The following is a 20,759-nucleotide window of genomic DNA, read 5'->3' as shown; positions in this document are numbered from 1 at the left end:
TGTATGATATGATAGGTGTCATGGGTGACCAGTAGAGAGGGAATATTACCTCTGTTAACCTAGATATCAAACCTTATGTACTGTTAGCATGCTGTCTGCCATGTATATGTGTGTAATGACTGTAGCCACCTGTATGTAGAAAGGATAAAGAAAGCTATGGTAATGTCATTTATATTGTATGTGTGTGTGGGATGTACATATCCAGGGAAGGTACAGTTAGGTCATATCCAACCATGAGGGTTTTGTTTACTGGTGTACAGCAACAGTCAACTGTGTTAATGCTGACAACATCCGAGGGACCCTGGTATGTGTACAACTGAGCTGGTTACAAACAGTGGTATTATTGCATTGCATAACACATTATGCAGCTGTGTCTCTACATGGGTACTTTGCACAGATGATGTAGGCCTAGGTACAGTCTACCAATCAAAGGTTATCTGATGGTCTACCATACCATGTCATACCACATATAGATGTGTGTTGGTAGTCTGGGGACAAGGTGGTGGATGTATATGAGGATACAACCTAGAATGCAGTATTTGCCACTGGCACCTCTACCTGACTCATCTGAGGTGAGTTATGTTGGAGTAGTGGTCTTTACATTTGAGTAGCCTTTATGAATATGTGGATACCACCACCTGGAATGGTCCATACCAGTGTTATGACCCACATGTATGGATCTGAGTTATATGGTGGTAGTGCAATTGTGTACTACAGAGCCTTCAGCCGAATGTTCCTCACTGTACAGATGTCAGTATCCCCCATTGTAGGTTCTACATTGAGCAAATGGATTACAAAAGCCACACATCTAGCACTGGTTAGCATAAGCATCCAATGTAATTGTCTTGTAGGTGTCAGGGTGTTACTACTGTGTGTAGGACATTTGCCTTGGAATGTGACTATATGGGTAAATGCTACCTAGGTATTATCCACACTCACCTAAGACATGGATGCATGTGCTCTGTGTCAAAGGCTTGTCATTCAGTCATGACAGCCTGGAATGACAGACACTGGACAACTCTATAATAACAGCAGGATATTGGCTCATTGTTTTGGTCTAGCAGTTGCCACTTGTACCATGACACAACTGCGACTGGCAGTAATGTGCTTGGTAGCAAATGCCACATGTAAGGTGACGGACAGCAGCAGACATTATGTATATAACCAATATGAGATATACTTTGTGTAGCAGTCCTGCTAATATAATAATGACAACTGCTAACACAGCCGGGAGAGGTCATCTTGACACCTGCACCTCAGTACCATTACACAATGTGGCTCACACATTATGCTTGCACACGCCACTGTTCCAAGTATAATGCCACTGTCCACAACCTGCTATCAATGTATGCCTTTCAGGGCAGCAAGGTGTATGACACATGCTGTAAGTAGCATCTGCCTGTATGTCCCAGTTAACCTATTGTCTGTCATGTCCACACATGCATGACTTTGTATACTTAACATATATATGTCAGTACTTCATGTACATGTATGCATGTGTATCACGCAGCCTGGACACAGATATATCATTTACGGGCCACATTCAGGTATCTGGTAGTAAACCAGTATGATGTGCATATATACTGACAGGTAAAATGTACATAGTTGTAAACCTGTGTGTTTACAATAGGAGTCCATTACAACATGTTCTGTACATGTAGGTGTATGAGCATGCACACTGTGGCCTTCTGTGGTTAGAAATGGAGTGTATCCCAAACAGCCCTGTGCTACTAAGTGTATGAGCGTACCCACTGCCACCTTGTGTAATTTGAGTCAGTGCATCCAAACAAGCCCTTTGTTACTAAGTGTATGAGCATGCCCAGTATAACCTTGTGTAGTTGTAGTCATAGTGCTTCCCAAATGGCCCTGTGCTACTAAGTGTATGGGCATGCCCACTTTCACCTTGTGTAATTGGAGTCAATGCATCCAAACAAGTTCTCTGATTCTATGTGTATGAGCATGACCACTGTAACCCTGTATAATGATAGTAGTTGTCCATTCTACAGTTGGGCATACTCCAGTTCAGGTTCCTATATACCTCTCAAGCCTACCTATGTACTACCTGCAGATGATGTGTCTTGTTTGTGCATGCAGGTTGTAATAGACACTTACTTTAAACACACAGGTTTACAGCTATGTACATCATGACTGTCAGTATCCCTGTTGTTGTCCTCAATCTTAGAAGGGCATTCTGACTGCTTTAGAATGTGTAATCTCTGTGGTGTGTCTCATAACTGCGTAGTACTGTAATAGTGATTAATAGATAGGCAGGTGTTCTGATCCCACCACTGGCAACTGTGTGCTTGTGTTTGTGTGTGTGTCAGCAAATGGCTGAGTGTGTTTGTGTTAGCAAATGGCTGAGTGTGTTTGTTGTGTGTATTTGTGTCTGCTTCTGTCATGACAGTGGGCTTTGCTGCATTCCAAAGAGATACCACATTTTGCACTGGCTTTTATCCTTGTCAACTGCTAACCTCTCTTTCCCCCCCTCCCCCCTTTCAACTACAAGTAATCAGTCCTGTGATGTTACCCAGCTCAGAAGTGGAATCAGAGTATGTGTAATTGTACGTGTTCTATGGCACATACTCCAAATGCATACCACTGTACTAGTTACCTTTACATAGGTAAGACATGTATGCACAATACTGGCAAGTGTGTGCGTGCTTGTGTGTGTGTGACTACCCTGTAGCCAGGCATACACATGTGTAATGTCTTTTAACATGCTGCAAACCATGGTAGCCATCTGTGGTGACTGGTATCTACAAAGTATCACATAGTTAGGAATGGTAAAGAATACATAGTCAAGAAAGACTACAGTTGGGTATGTTATTTTCCTGTGCCACTGTCAAGCAGTGACACAGAAGTGGTCACCAGGGTGCAAGTCCATACCCATCATTCCCCCACCCAAACTCCACAGTCCCCAGGGTAGATTACATTAGCCATCATTCCCCACCCAAAACTCCACATACACAACAACCATCCCTTCTCTGGTGAACTGATTAAGATTTAAATCTTATAAAACAAGAGATGCCTCTGTTTTTTGTACATGTCAGTTCCTTTGGAACCTTTCTGTGTCACAAATGGTGTTCAGACATGTGTGTGTGTTTGTGTGTGTGTGTGTGTGTGTGTGTGTGTGTGTGTGTGTGTGTGTGTATATATATATATATATATATATATATATATATATATATATATATATATATATATATATATATATGTATATATGGCTATAGCTGTGTCTGTGTATATGTATGTATGTATAAATAAATATATATATATATATATATATATATGTGTGTGTGTGTGTGTGTGTGTGTGTACACATCCCGTAGGTGTGTGTATATATATATAGTTATGACAGTTGTACGGATGCAGACTTGTCTTTGTTGTTTCACAGAGTACAGTACATGCAAGGGTACTGTACATATGCACACAATGTGACTGTCTCATTTGTTTTCAGTACTGTGGAATACCTGTAGTAAGATGTGCATTATAAAATCCATAAAGCCTGTATACAACCCAGATGGCTAAGTGGTAAGTGCAATGATCTCAATGTGCATGGCCCAGGGTTCAAGACCTTCAAGCCTTGTTGATACTGTCAATTAGGACTGAATAAGATACTTTTAAGCAGGTGTAAATGTGTTTTCATGACAGTAAGCAGTGGGTACACGCAGGTAACAGACATGTACAACTCGCAGTACACTTGAAATGCCCTTCTTTGGCAATCCTGCTGATGTCACCCACTTACCAATATACCTCTGGGCTGCTGTAATCCAGTAATCTCCGTGATGCATGCTGTAACTGCGTAATGCTGTAATATGATAAACAAGTTTGATAGGTGTTCTAATCCCAGACAGGCCAACTGTCTGTCTGCTTGAGAAAGAAATGCTTCTTTTTAGAGTATGCACACTCTTTATAATTCACATACTCACCTTTGGCAATCCTGCTGATGTCACCCACCTAGAAATACACCTCTGGGACTGCTATAATCCAGTAATCTCTGTAGTGTGTGCTATAACTGCATGATACTATAGTGTGATAAAATAGTTAGGTAGGGGGTTTATTCCAAGACAGGCCAACTGTGTGTGTGTGTGTGTGTGTGTGTGTGTGTGTGTGTGTGTGTGTGTGTGTGTGTGTGTGTGTGTGTGTGTGTGTGTGTGTGTGTCTGTCTGTCTGTCAGAGAAAAAACAATGTGTTTTACAGTATGCAAACTCTTTACAATTCACATACTCACCTTTGGCAATCCTGCTGATGTCAACCACCTAGAAATACAGCTCTGGGACTGCTGTAACCCAGTAATCTCCATATCACATGCTGTAGTGTGATAAACTTATTAGGTAGGGGCTCTATTCCAAGACATGGCAGGTATGTGTGTGTGTGTTTGACAGTCAGAGCCTGTCTGGAGGTGGCTGTGAGTGTCTAACCACTGGACATGTTGGGAAGCGTTTTTTGTTGTTTTCCTATATGGTGTCCGTATTATATGTCACAATGTCCACCTCATGAGGAGTACAGATGTCAATCAGCTAAGGGACTGTGTTGGTAAGCCATACCCCTACATCTGGCAAAAGGCCTGGTGAGCAAAGTATGCAACCCTACTATTACCTGGAATACATTTAGAACCCATGTGTCATACACAAACACATTTGCCTAGAATATCCCGCTATGTTGCTAGTACCCTGCACATTGATGACAGATAGTAGGCATGGTGTGATTGCAGTGGGTTGCAGAGGGCATGTCACCCTGCCCAGTAGTACAATAGGCACATAATTGCGGACAATGTGCCTTCACTATATTCCCTGCTGGATGCCTGCAACATGTATGGTGCCATCAAATGTGATCCACAAAGGCCATACAATGCCTTACACACATGCCCTGTATGGACAGATGCCACTGACACCAGGGAATACCTGTATCATGCTATCAATGCAGGTGCAGGGTCAATCTGCTGTCTATTAGCAGGTCCTGCCACATCAGGCCAGTATTGGCATATCTGATGATAACAATCTGTGCACACAACATGTGCCTGCCAAACCAGGTACACTTGTACATGTCACTGTACATTATTGTGGGTCGTGCACATCCCAAGCAATGTTCATGTCAAGGACTATCAAACACAGACATGGCATGCATTGCAAAGCAATGGCCATATACAATGGTAACCAGGATGACAGGACAGTTCATACAATACCCATGTGGGGCACTGCAGACACTACACCCCTGAACTACACCGCACACCATTGTCGGGTGATGTGATGCCAAGGATTACCCCTCTCCCAGCCTTGTACAGCCATCTTGCACAGCCAACCACTACACAAGCATGAAGCAATGCACACATGCATGTCAGTACTGGCATCTTGTGTCTGTGTGTGGGGTATGATGCTCCCAACCACAGTCACGCAGTGCACACATGCATGTCAGTACTGGCATCTTGTGTCTGTGTGTGGGGTATGATGCTCCCAACCACAGTCACACCCCGTATAACTCCCATTGGCATACCAACTGATGTCAGACACGTTCACATGCCCTAGCCCATAGAACATCAGGATATCCCCTGTGGTGCATGTAGTACCTGTGCATTACTGCAGTGTGGCAAACTAAGTAGTTAGGAAGTGTATTTGTGAGCCTGGCAAAGTGTGGCAATGTGTCTGAGTCCCTTAGAGAGTGTGTTTGTGTTGACAATGACATCCGTTCATGTGGACAGCCATGTGTGCTACACCTAATGTATGTCTACTATATCTTTGTTGCAGATGTTGCTCACCAGCACACATATACGTTCTTACAGCACACCAGCATGTCAGCTATGTGGTACATGGAGTAACTGCATGCACTTGTAATAATAATGGCTAGTCAATCAGGGGTTTGAATCCCTGTACTGGTAGGTGTGTGACAGATGATGCTTAGGTTTTAGTCTCCAAGTCATTCTCTGATGTACTTTGCCTTTGTCTGTCCCTCCCACACACTCTCCGGTGGATGTGGAGTTGTACACCTGCTTAGCAGCAGCTTGTGTTTTGTAAGTGATGGTCATGATCAGGTGATGGCCTCTGCACCTATTGCAGTCCTCCTCTAGCTGATTGCATGTGGAACAGCTGTGGTGACATTCCCATAGCCAGTTGCATGGAAACACAGTACAATATCTAGGAACATCATGTTGGTGTTTGCCCATGACAGTCGCTATGAGTGGAACCTGAATCTGGTGTTTGGTAAACAGCATCACAGGTGATATCTGGATATTTCTCAAATAACATACACAGTGGAAAATAGCCTAAAGACAGGAGGGTGATGTGCCAGACATGACTACAGAATGTAAGTGTAGCTATGCTTCATTGAGACTACTGCCAGTTTAACAAGTTGTGTGTGGTAATGGCTATTCTGCATGTTTTAAAAATGACAAGACAGTGCTCTGTTTGTGAGGGAACCCCCATCTGTAGGGCTATCTGTGGACTGGTCAGTGTGTGGAACCATTTGTTTCTTGTGTTACTCACTGAACACACATCTGTGAACTGCAGAAGTATAGTGTGAGGACTGCAGTCAGTACATGGTGATAGTGATGAGAGTTACTGCCATCGCATCCCTGATTGGACATATGTCACATGAAACAGTGGTATGAGAGTCACTGTCTGAGGTTTTCACAATGACATGCCAATAATGGACCACTGTTCATAGCTGCAGTCACAAGCCCTCTACACTTTGTACAGATGTCATGCAGTATATATGCATGTGTTGTGCTCCCTCTGCAAATGTATGTCATCTGTTGTGTTGGGTTGATGGTCATATCTATGCATGCTGTTATAAGTAATCCTGAATGCTGTTGACTATTACTAAGCCATAACTGTGTTTAAACTGCAACACCATAGGCTGTATGGAATTGGAGGTCCCGGCAGAACCTCCTGTCCCACTTCAGCTGGCCATGGCACTGGGAACCAGCACATCTGGGGTCCAGACTTGGACCTCCACTTCTGTTGGCACAGCACCATCTTCTGGTGGAACAGCCACTGAGGATGGGGCTTGTCCCCCCCGGGAGCAGGTCCAGACAGGAACTTGGGTGCTGCCATGCAGTACTGGATGTGGTGCTTAGGGGGCTCAATAAGGGGTTTTGAGGTGAGATACTCCATCTCAAGGGCAGAGTGTCACATTTAGAGGGTGAGCCTTTCCCTCCTAGACAGCCCCCAGCACAGCCACCTTTGCGGCTGTTTTGATGCAGTGGTGGCTGCCCATGGGTGGGGACCTCCGTCCCACTGTTTCCATCTGGGGCTCATGGGCTTGTGACTGCTGAACACCCCTCCCTGTCCAAGGTGTATGCCCCCACATGTGTCATATACCAACCCTGTATGCTGTCTTGTCTATCATCCTACCCAACCTATCCTCCACGAGCATACCTACTGTCCTTCCCCCACATCCCACTCTCACCCTATGGAAACAAAAGGCCAGTCTGTTCCTAGAACAACATTTGCCCCATACATAGCTATCCATTTCACACACATGTCCACTGGACACATGTAACCTTTTTAATTTGCATCACAGCATACTCCAGTTGTCCTTACCCCTGTCTCTCAGTCACACGATCCTGGTATGCACATGACTCCTAAAGGTTCCAGGTACATGTGATGCAGACAATCCCATTGTACACACAGCACTACCGGTCCCTCTATGGTTACCCCATTTACCTGTTTCATGATGATGATGATGTCACACACAGCACCTTGCAAGAGTACTGTTATCACATAATAATTGGAAAAGAACTGTTCTGTTAATGTAAATACAATGCACAGATTGATGTATTTGGCCAATATACAAATGTTTAAGTGTATTAATGACACATGTCTGTCTGAGGGAGTCTTGATGTTACATAGGACAACACCTCTACATATTGCAGGTGTTGCTGGTGTTTCCCTTTTCATTCCTTTGTAATGCTTTGTTGTCACATGAGATGTTCTTGATATATCGATATATATATATATATATATATATATATATATATATATATATATATATATATATATATATATATATATATATATATATATATATATGTATGTATCTATATCTGGACATAAACACACACACATGCATCTACATGATAGAATACATTTCCTATACTGTTGAATGACTGTGCTGGATGATATGTTTGTGATAACATCCAATGTCTGTATATCTGCCATGGCTTAGTGGTAAATTACATTGGCTGTGGTATGCAGGGTCCTAGTTTTGAGCCTTGCAGAGGTTGTTTATTTTGTTGCTTGGCAGAACAAGGCCATTGGATACGGAGTGATTAAGGCACTTTAAAGCAGTTGTGAGCAGGTGTGCATGGGTTTGCATGGAGCTAAGCAATGCTAACCTCTGGTTAAAGTTTCTTACACTCACGTAGCCTCTACATTGCTTCACCAGTGTGATACTCGCATACCGGCTGCCAAACAGGCTTACATCCACTTGCTCCCGCACTTGCAAATGCACTGCATTTGGTGTTTGCATCTGACACTCACACCCCGGGTGGGAGTGAGGACTACAATATTACCTTGTGATGCCTATTACATTGGATTACATAAAAATATAAACACAATGCACTAAGGTAACACACAATAACGTTTTATGAAAACAAAATGTAAAAGACAGAGCTGAGCGCTTTCGCAACAATAGTTGCTTCATCAGACAAAGATCAAGTGAATAGCACTGCTAAAATAGGTAAAAAACAATTATCTCATGAATTAATGATGTCATACACCAAAAGTTATTTAAAGAGACAGTTACAACATGAGCATAGTAATGGTATGAACAAGATATAAAATGCTGAATAAATACTGCATAAAATACATTTGCATATGCATAAAATGTAATATAATAAAGGTAACAATAAAAATAAAAATGAACAATAAAAACTGTCAATGTTTAAGGTGTCTAGCTTTCAAGAATGGAATCAAAGAGGTGGTACCATTGAGGCCTGGGTATCTTTCTGCATTAAGTTTCAGTATCCATTTCTGTTCATGGCTCTCTGTAACATTTTCTATATCTCCACCTCTCAGATTTCTATATATGTGTTGCAAGACAAAGAATTTGAAGGAATGAGAAGAATCTGTGCACATAACATGATTAGCAAGTGCATTTGTTTGCTTATTATTCCTAATGTCATGGATATGCTCTAAAATTCTGTCTTTAAAAAGCCTATTAGTTTTGCCAACGTAGAAGGCAGGACATTGCTGGCAAAAACAAAAGTAAATGACGTCAGTAGTCTTGCAATCTGAATAAGTGTTGGAATGTTGTTTAAAATGTCTGGTTGGATGAATATATATGTTTTTACTGTAGATATATGGGCATGCACTACATGATCTACATGGAAAAGTGCCGTGACGGGTGGAAATGCATGTAGTGTTGCGTGGTTCACTGTTGCAAAGGTACTGTTTAAGTGACCTATTGTTCCTAAAGCTAAATCGTGGAGAATTGGCAATTGTGGCATTAAGGTTAGGGACCTCTTGTAACAGATGCCAATGTCTCCTAATAACATCAGTGTATAGGTTAATGTTACTAGCAAATTGGAACACAACTCTAAAATCATTACTAGTCGGAATGACATTGTTATCAGCAGAATCATTCCTAGTAGATTGAAAGTATGGTCTACATCTGGTATGTCTCATTTGCCAAGCACTGGAAATAGTCTTATCACTGTCAGTATCATGGTAACCCCTTTCCAGAAAATCAGATTTTAAACTATTAAGTGCAATCTCTGCATCCTCATCTTTATCATGTAGTCTTAAGGTCCTAAAGACTTGGCCTTTAAGTACATTCTTAGGTATATGTCTAGGGTGCATGCTGGATTTATGTAAAAGTGTATTCTTTCTGGTCGGTTTAAAATAAATAGTACTATTTAACTGATTTAAACTAGACCTAGTAATGTGTACATCAAGAAAGTTGATGTCAGTGGCAGAGATCTGGTGAGAAAATCTCAAAAAATCAGTGGTGGTGTGTAGGTATCATAAAAGTGAGGTAAAGTCCAAACCATTACCTTTCCATAACATGAAGACATCATCTACAAAACGCACATACCATAGTACTTGTCCTAAGAAAGGATTCTTGTCACATAGAATGTTAACTTCTTCCCAGCAAACCAAGGCAAGGTTGGCGTAGCTGTTGGCACAGGGAGTCCCCATGGCTACTCCAACCTTCTGTAAATAAAACTGTTCTTGGAACATAACAATGTTATTTTCCAAGATAATTTCTAGTAAACTGCAAATCAATTGAATTTTGGTATTATTAAAACACTTGTTAACTGTCAGAAACTCTCTTGTCATTTCAATGCCCCATGTATTGGGTATGCTGGTGAATAGTGATTCTATATCCATGGTAACCAAGACAAAATCTAAATCTGTATCAATACTATCCATTCTGTTATGTAACCTTGTTAAGAACATCTTGGTATCCCTTAGTATAGTATGACAATTCTCTAAAAGGCCATGTAGACTGCCTTCAACATATATAGAAAGGGGTTCAGTGCACCAGCCAGCCCCTGAGACTATGGGCCACATTGGTGGCATGTAAAGATCTTTATGGACCTTAGGTAGACCATAAATACTAGGGACAACAGGTTTAGTAATATTAAAATATTTAAAAAGTGGTTCATCAATTAAACCAGTAATGAGTAGATCAAAAAGGAAAAACAAAACTTTATCAATAATTGCATTTACAGCAGGTTTAGAAATGCACTGGTATGTATCAGTGTTTAATAAAAGTTTTTCCATTTGTTGTACGTATAGTTCTTTATCTAAGAGAACTATACCACCACCCTTATCTGCTTGTTTAATAACCAAAGAGTGTAAATTCCTTAATTCTTTCAGAGCTCTCTGCTCTTCTGGAGTCAAATTACAAAAAGAGTAATCATTGCTATCAGATACACTTATTTCTCTGAATGTAGTTTCACATATATCAATAAATCTTTGAACCCCAGGTGGAGTAATTGGTATAAATGTACAAGGTTGTTTGTAAATATTTTGCACATTGTCTGTATTTACTGGAAACATACATTTCAAAGATAAATTTCTCTCTAGTAGCCTTAGATCTTTCAACATTTCAGTTATATCTGCCTTCCTGACAGGTACAAATGATAACCCTTTATTTTAGTACATTAAGTTGTTCAGGATTAAGTTCAAAATAGGAGATATTAATAACCAGACCTCTAGTTATATGAGTCTCCTCTTGTATAGTTGAACTGTTCCTTCCATCTGGTTGGTCCTGGATATGTGTCCATTGTGCGGAGGACTCTTCGTTCGTGTTCTGAAAGGAAGTGCTGCCTTTAGATTGAAGTCGCCCTTCTTGGTGGTGTCTAAAAAATGCTTGCGTCATTTCTGCTCTCCTTTAGATTAGAATCCACAGTTGCAGTGTTATTAGAAATGCGAGATGCTGCAGATGGTGTCGGTAGAGATATATTCTTTGTTTTATGTCCCGTTTTTTCTTTAACGTTGTTGGAGATCTTGCTATCATTTGATACAATAGCTACATCCTGTTGAACGCTATCAATGCATGCAGCATTTGAAAGTACTCTCGCTGTAGCTGCCAGATCAGTAGAGGAACCGGAAATAATACCGGAAGTAGCCACTCTAGTTGTGCGCTCATTTAAAGCGATGCTGTGAGCGCTATTTGGCATAAGATTCCCTTGAGTTGTTCTATGCATGTTTTCCCTGGGCCATGAGAAAACGTTATTATTAGCAAAGTCACATTTATCTCTGTTTAATTTAGATAGTTTAGTTGTTTGCAGCTTTTTTTCATAAGCGATTATACTATCTTGCAACTGGCTCATCTTATTGATGGTAATATCTGGTGAGAAACTCTCAGTAATATTGGACTCTAAAGCAATGATTTCTGCTTTCAGCTCAAGTTCAATTGGTGAAAAAAATCCCAATAGAAGTTCCATGTATTTGGAGCCAAACTGTAAGTTAAGCTCTTGCCATTTACATAGTAAGATAGGATAGGTTTCTCCATAAGAAGGCATGTTGAGTATTCTGAGACCACGAGGGATAATCTTGGCTTCCAGTGAAGCTTGTAAGTGCAGGCGCTGCCATTGTAGCCTCTTGTATTTATACATTAAGTTTTCCAAATTTTTATATTGCTCAAGAAACTCAGGTATGCGTTGAGTAGTTGAAGTATCATTGAAGCCATCACATACGTCCATATTCAAAAGTGAGTTTACTGGAATATCCAGAATTTGTAAAAGACGATGGTGAAATCCATCCATAGTCACTTCAGTAGAGGAATCCTCCATAAATGCATGTGCCCTTTAGCCGAATAAAAACAAAATAGAAACAAAAATGAAATGGCTGCGGGTAAAACCAAGGTGCAAAAAAATAAGTAAAAATATAAACACAATGCACCAAGGTAACACACAATAACGTTTAATGAAAACAAAAAGTAAAAGACAGAGGTGAGCGCTTTCGCAACAATAGTTGCTTCATCAGACAAAGATCAAGTGAATAGCAATGCTTAAATAGGTAAAAAAACAATTATCTCATGAATTAATGATTTCATTCACCAAAAGTTATTTAAAAAGACAGTTACAACATGAGCATAGTAATGGTATGAATAAGATATAAAATGCTGAATAAATACTGCATAAAATACATTTGCATATGCATAAAATGTAATATAATAAAAGTAACAATAAAAATAAAATTGAACAATAAAAACTGTCAATGTTTAAGGTGTCTAGCTTTCAAGAATGGAATCAAAGAGGTGGTACCATTGAGGCCTGGGTATCTTTCTGCATTAAGTTTCAGTATCCATTTCTGTTCATGGCTCTCTGTAACATTTTCTATATCTCCACCTCTCAGATTTCTATATATGTGTTGCAAGACAAAGAATTTGAAGGAATGAGAAGAATCTGTGCACATAACATGATTAGCAAGTGCATTTGTTTGCTTATTATTCCTAATGTCATGGATATGTTCTAAAATTCTGTCTTTAAAAAGCCTATTAGTTTTGCCAACGTAGAAGGCAGGACATTGCTGGCAAAAACAAAAGTAAGTGACGTCAGTTGTCTTGCAATCTGAATAAGTGTTGGAATCTAGTTTAAAATGTCTGGTTGGATGAATATATATGTTTTTACTGTAGATATATGGGCATGCACTACATGATCTACATGGAAAAGTGCTGTGATGGTTGGAAATGCATGTAGTGTAGCGTGGTTCACTGTTGCAAAGATACTGTTTAAGTGACCTATTGTTCCTAAAGCTAAAGCGTGGAGTATTGGCAATTGTGGCATTAAGGTTAGGGACCTCTTGTAACAGATGCCCATGTCTCCTAATAACATCAGTGTATAGGTTAATGTTACTAGCAAATTGGAACACAACTCTAAAATCATTACTAGTCGGAATGACATTGTTATCAGCAGAATCATTCCTAGTAGATTGAAAGTATGGTCTACATCTGTTATGTCTCATTTGCCAAGCATTGGAAATAGTCTTATCAATGTCGGTATCATGGTAACCCCTTTCCAGAAAATCAGATTTTAAACTAAGTGCAATTAAGTACTAAGTTCAAATTCTTTGTCTTGCAACACATATATAGAAATCTGAGAGGTGGAGATATAGAAAATGTTACAGAGAGCCATGAACAGAAATGGATACTGAAACTTAATGCAGAAAGATACCCAGGCCTCAATGGTACCACCTCTTTGATTCCATTCTTGAAAGCTAGACGCCTTAAACATTGACAGTTTTTATTGTTCATTTTTATTTTTATTGTTACTTTTATTATATTACATTTTATGCATATGCAAATGTATTTTATGCAGTATTTATTAAGCATTTTATATCTTGTTCATACCATTACTATGCTCATGTTGTAACTGTCTCTTTAAATAACTTTTGGTGTATGACATCATTAATTCATGAGATAATTGTTTTTTTACCTATTTAAGCATTGCTATTCACTTGATCTTTGTCTGATGAAGCAACTATTGTTGCGAAAGCGCTCACCACTGTCTTTTACTTTTTGTTTTCATTAAACGTTATTGTGTGTTACCTTGGTGCATTGTGTTTATATTTTTACTTATGTTTTTGCACCTTGGTTTTACCAGCAGCCATTTCTTTTTTGTTTCTAAATTGGATTACATGCCTACAGTATCAGGAATGGCTGCCCATTAGGTGAAGCATGCCGTTCGAATGTACGGAATCCGCGGCCTGTCCAGAGTTTGATTCATTCTATTGGTGTGTTCCTCTTACAATCTGCACCTGTCTGGCTAATACATGGGAGCTGATGCCATTCAATACAAACAAGTTATTGGGTTTTGGAACCCACATCCTTCAGCCGAGTCATGCTACTGCATACCTATTATTCTATCATCTTTCTAAAGTTGTAAGTGGAATATGGGCTTTCTGTCCCTACCAGTTTGTTCCCCCAATGGTTTATTTCCTGTCCAGTGGATTTGCTCTTAGGGGTTGAAAGGTATGGGCATAAGCTATGCCCATTTTGGAATAGTGCTTACATCCCCGGGGCGGTCCTAATACGACTGAGCCAGCCAACACCTGTACGCCTAGGCCCATAATTGCATACCCGTAGTTCCCCCACCTGCCCCTCCTCTACAGCACTCATCCTTACTGTGGGTGCAGGTGGGGTATAAACACACCACTACACACTGCCCACTCTCGGCATGTCAGGACACATGTTGTACGTTGTGTCAAGCCATGGGTTATCAGGCTTGCACATACTACTGGTCCGTGTACGTCTACAGCCTGGTTTGATGAATCATTACAGGGACTGACTCCGATGATCAGTAATTTTTGGGGTGTCCCACAAAGGACATTGATGTCTTTATTTCAAGATTAGACCTGGAAGGTCTCTACCACTGGTAGTATCCTGCCGGTGGTCTAGGAAGCATGGTGTTTACTTTTATTGTGTGTCTGTATGTCTCACCAGCCTAGCTGGGGGGTGGAGGGTTTATGCTACGTGTTACATATTTGTTGATTGGACCCCTCACCCCCATATGCTCAGCCTGTGAACATATATAATTCGTAACTGCTGTATCATATCCTAGCTATATACATGTTTACAGTCACACACACACACACACATATATATATATATATATATATATATATATATATATATATATATATATGTATATATATATATATATATATATATATATATATATATATATATATATATATATATACATTACTATATACATATATATCTGTATATGTATGCATACATGTATATATTTATGTATTTCTGTCTATATATATCTAACAACATATGGGTCTATGGGTGTCTGTATATGTATATATCAATATGTGGGTATGTATATGTATTCTGTCTCTGTATGTATACATTTGTACTACAGAGAGGGAGAGGTATATCTCTATGTCACTATGGGTAGATATAAACACACATACCTCTATATATATACATCAACATCTGGTTATTCCGTTCCTTGCCATGTAGATTACACTTTGCTGCAGTGGGACTCGTAGCGGGTGTGGCTGCTCATTGGGCAATGCCTCTGCCGAATGAACACTTTTGCTTACATCCCTGGGGCTGTCCATAGAGGCCCACATCAGCCAATACCTGCACACCTAGACCCATAGCTAGCTACCCATAGTTCCCCCTCCCACACCTCCTCTACAGCACCCATCCTTACTCTGGGTCCTGGTTGGGTCTGAACACAACACGACATGCTGCACACTCTTCACTTCACGGGACCCATGTCATACATTGTCTCGACCTATAGGTCATCAGGCTTTCCCACCCTTGTATTCAGGGTATGTACATACCCCAGCCAGAATGGTCGGTGTATCACCTTCTTTTGGTCTTATGTGAATTTTTGGGGTGTCTTGCAAGGGACGGTCCTGCCTGTGTTCCAAGATTAGATTTCACAGGTGCACTGTGTATCCCCCCCTGGTTGTATCCTGCCTGTGGTCTGGGGAGCAGTGGACTATTTACACTGTTTGCAGGTTTGTGTGTATGTTTCCTGTGTCCAGCTGTGGGGGGTGGAAGGTCAAGCTACGTGTTTCATGTTTTTTGCTTGGGCCTCTCACTTCCATTGGCATGTGAACATATGCCACTCTTGTATGCTGTTTCCTATCATAGCTGTAAATCTGTGTATATCTATGTACACGCACACACACACACAAACACACACACACACACACACACACTATTGCTGTGCTGCTTCATTTGCATATATACCCATATACCCATGACTCCTGGTTCCCCAAACACCCACCCCAACACCTCACTAACACTGCAGTCATCTATTCTCAAGTTGGATTTGTGGTGTATCCACACCACTACACATTGGCCACTCCCTACTCCTGTAGATCCATCCCATCAGTTGACTCACTCAGTCACGTATCCTCAGAAAACCCAAACTTTTAGTCCACAAACATTGGTGACATGAGCAATGAAAAGGACACTATTCACAATTTTTGGGTTGTCCTATGTGGGACACAAATGTCTTTATTTCAAGATTAGACTCTATACTTCAATACATCCTTACTCCCGTTAACATGACACTACAATAAATTAATAGGTATGACTATGTGGTAACGCACACATTGCACGAGAGCCTAATTATATATGAGTTCGGCATAATTCTTTTGCAAATAGACTAGTTTAGTAATTGGCTTTGCCGTAGCAGGCAGATCACAGGAATGACTCCATGTGTGAGAAAGTCCTCACATTTGATTTTTTCAGCACAGCACTGACTTCGGACATTGTACACACTTCTGCATTTTAGCAGTTTTTTCCCTTCCCTCTTATGCACAATCTGTTATTCTATCTACTGTCGAGGTTTGTTAGGGCACATTCATGTTATTTATGTCTGCAAATGGAATGAATGTGTTACAGAGAATGTACTTCTGTATATAGATGTCTGCATGTGTGTATGCATATATACTTATAACGAACTTGCTGACCTCCACAAGGCGGTCCAATTAGAATCAGCCCATCCAACCCTGACACGCCTGGATCCATAATTTCATACTCATAGTTCATCCACCCCACATAAGTTCAACATGCACGCAAACCAACCATTGTCCAGTTGCTATTGCAGCCATGAACACCTCCACACATTGTTCTCTCCCGAGCGTTAGGGGACCTACACGTATGGTGTCCCAAGCCATGTATTCTCAGGCTCTCCCACCATTTAGTCCTTGAACATACCTGCCCTTGCTTTTGTAATAGTCGGATGGCCAAACATCCTATCAATTTTTGGGTAGTCCCACCAGGGACTACCATCTGATTGGAAAGTAGACTTAGCAGATCAACAATGTTACTCCCACTGGTAATACCCTGCCTGTGGTGTGAGTAGCAGTGCTTTTCTCACTCCTGCCCAACTTGATATGACATACACTGGCAGCGCTATATAATACTGGGGTTGCTGTTGATTCCCTTCTCATTCCTTTTGTATGCTTTATTGTTGCAATGTTCATTTGTCATAGATATATATATATATATATATATATATATATATATATATATATATATATATATATATGTACATACTTATATACATTTCCTATGCTGGGTACTGCTTACACCTGCGCAAGCACACTCATACTTGCTTACTGGTACTTATATATGTTTACTGCTGCCTATTTGTGCTTACACCTGCTTACTAGTGCCTTATTCATTATGACAGTACCACATTGATTGAATGGCATTTAGTTAAACATCTCATGCGATACTCATGTTGGTTTTTCAGCAAAACGACATTCATTCCACATGGAAAATGAAATGTGCTATTGTTGGACTCAAACCGTGAATGCCTATTCGTTAGGCAGATGCTCTAAACATTACACTATTGACGTTTACATTGATTCTGCATGTTTTTATCTATTTGAATGATTTTGATGTGTAAGCTACGCTTGGCGTAGGACAGCGACACACAAACATGTTGCGCTTTGTTTACACTTTCGATATTGCAGCAATACAAATGTATAATAGGGACACGGGTCATCTAATTGTGAAAGTTCTAGGGACTGGGCTCAACATTCCACTACGTGCTTGTGTGTTTACTACTTTGATTTTATTTCACTGTTCATAGACACTCTTGTATGCTTAGCATACATTTCGGTATCCACGGACACTGAATTACTGATTTACTATTACAGGCGGGCTCTAATAATAAGCATAGTAGGTTGTGCAACTGTCAGGGCATGTTTACACCTCTGTAGCGCATTTGTACTCACCCCGTACACTTGCACACATTTCCTGTGCATGTCAAGGGTGCGGCGACTTGCTCTCATGCATATTCATATGGTGCTGCTGCACCATCTGTAATGATGATGCTCGGCACAAGGCTAAAGCCGTCCTCGCACCGAGCTTCATGAATCCCGGGGTGTATGTTTTTGCTGCTTAGTGAGACTGATTTGAAAACTTTGTGAAGGCAGTCTCCCAGGTATATGATTTATTTGATGTAATAAATGGAACAAATGATTTGCACATCCTGAAGAGTTATTCTTGAGTCAAGACTAATAGGTAAATCTTTATTATTTATGTATATTTTAACTGCATTCTAACATTGTTTAGCAATGACTCAGGGATAAACTTTGGTATTGCTGCAGAGTATAGTGGAAAGAATTATAAGGGTCCAACACTGAAAGTTCTTCTATGAATTCCTTACTGTTTTGTATGGAATAGTCAGAGATTCGGATACTTAACTATTTCGGGGTGTTCAAACATATTAGGCTAGAAATGGGAAAATGTATTTTTGGAGATTTTTTTCTTTTCTTTCCTTCCTCTCTCTTTTAGAAAATTGCAGTTAAAAGTAATAGTGGAAATGTATATATTGTATTGTTAAATGACTACATTTTGCTTATTAAATATATGATGTATATTATTTTGGTTGAATGGCTGACTTTGCTTTTTAACTCTTTTGACTTTTCCTGGTTAGGGGTCACCACAGTGGAACTCTGGTCTGCTAATTATTGACAGTGGATCTTTACAGTGCCAAGTTTCCAGGCCAAAGTCCAACCTTCAAAGAAGGCACACCCATTCACGTATGCACCTGCATATCTTTAAACATAACTCAATCACAGGGAGGACATGCAGACTCCACACAGAAGGTGCCCCAGCCAAGAATAAAATGGGAGAATCTCTTGCTGTGAGGTGACAATGCTAACCACTGCACCACCGCAGCTTTGCTTTTTAACTATATGACGTTTAGTGTTTTTTGTTGAATGACTGAGTTGCTTGTTAGGTATGTGGTGTTTGCTGTCTTGTGGAATGACAGGAATTTGCTTAGTAGCTATATGTAAAATAATAGTGTGAGGTCCTCACAGGAAATAATAACATTTATAAATGTGTATGGGCATACGATAAAAGGAATTTAACACAAGGAGGTATCTTGTGTTGAGGGCGATACTCTCAGGATAAAAGGGTAAGAGGCATGACTGTTGCTTTGTGTTGTTTAATGTGAGACTGATGTCTTTGTTGTTATGTAATATATGACTAAAGACTTATTCTTGACTCAAGACTAACAGGTAAATCAATGTTATTTATGTATATTTTAACTGCACCATAACACTACGCTTGTCAAAATTAGATTTCTTGGTGATAGCTGTTAACCTTCTGTTTAAAGCGTACACTTAGAAATTTGACTAAGATTAGATATGATTTTATAGTGCTAAGTTCCTTAAAAAAATCACAACTGTATGTGAAAATCTTTACTAGGTTCACTCCTTCCTAAATACACAATTGTTGAGACACAGAGAAGCTATTGACTCTAACCCATTCTGGTACCACTACCTGCAAAGATAAGAAAATAATGCAAATTAAAACCGTGAATGAAAGGTGATCACAATTACATAGATTCATAGGTAAGTACTAGATTAGCTCCCCTTGGAGAACATTATAAGCCCAACCAATTTCCCTTTAAATGCTTGAATTAACCTGCCCCATATGGTGTTAGATTGTTCTTACCTACCCATGGTCAACTATTATACATTACCCCTAGTCATAATAACAGGGATCATATAATTGATAATTTGAGGGGACCTATGCATGGGATAAAGCTTTTAAGACATGCTTCTGTCAATTCCTAGTACAGTGAGAGGTTCTGGGGTAAATTTTCTGTTTCCTATCCATAGATTCAGCTTGCTGTTGAATATGGACAGGGCTAAACTTTTTATGTGGTCTGTTCCAGAGCAATGTTATCCTCTGTGAGATAAACCTGCCCCTCCAAACCATTTTGCTGATGTTGTGGAAGAAGTTTAGGTCCATAGACTGAGTATTTCTGATGCCATTTGACTTGTTAATGAGCAGTATATCCATCGGTAATGGGTTGGAAGATGCCTTGATGCCAGACAGAGGTCACCTCTTAGCAGTCTGTAGGATATTGAGTACAGTGACAGGACTCTGAGTTGGTCCGTGTAGGACATGTTGTTTACACCTTCTGTCTTTTTATTATGGTATCTCTGGGGTGTTACAAAAGTTGAATGTGTCTGGACAATTACATGCCAAAGGGGGCATTATATTCAATGACTGGCTGAATGAGGGCTGAGTAAATGGGGAAAATGACAACCCTAGATCTAGACACAATCCCTTTGTTTATAAGCTGTGCAATACTGAAGGACTTTCTAATGACAATGGACACATTGATCAAAAGTTAGGTCACTGTTCACATATGATCCCAAATACCAAACAACTTGGTCAACTGTTAGGGGTGAATTGGTAATGTAGTAGCTCCCAAGGGTAGATGACATTCTTAAGGATATGATAACACATTTTTTGGCATTTAATTACATATCCAGATTTTGACACCAGTTATTTATTAGCGG

The sequence above is a fragment of the Protopterus annectens genome, chromosome 6.part1, assembly GCF_019279795.1.
Source record: "Protopterus annectens isolate FY-2018-M chromosome 6.part1, PAN1.0, whole genome shotgun sequence".
NCBI classification, from domain to species: Eukaryota; Metazoa; Chordata; order Ceratodontiformes; family Protopteridae; genus Protopterus; species Protopterus annectens.
The sequence above is the reverse complement of the archived record's forward strand: the minus strand, read 5'-3'. Positions refer to the sequence as shown.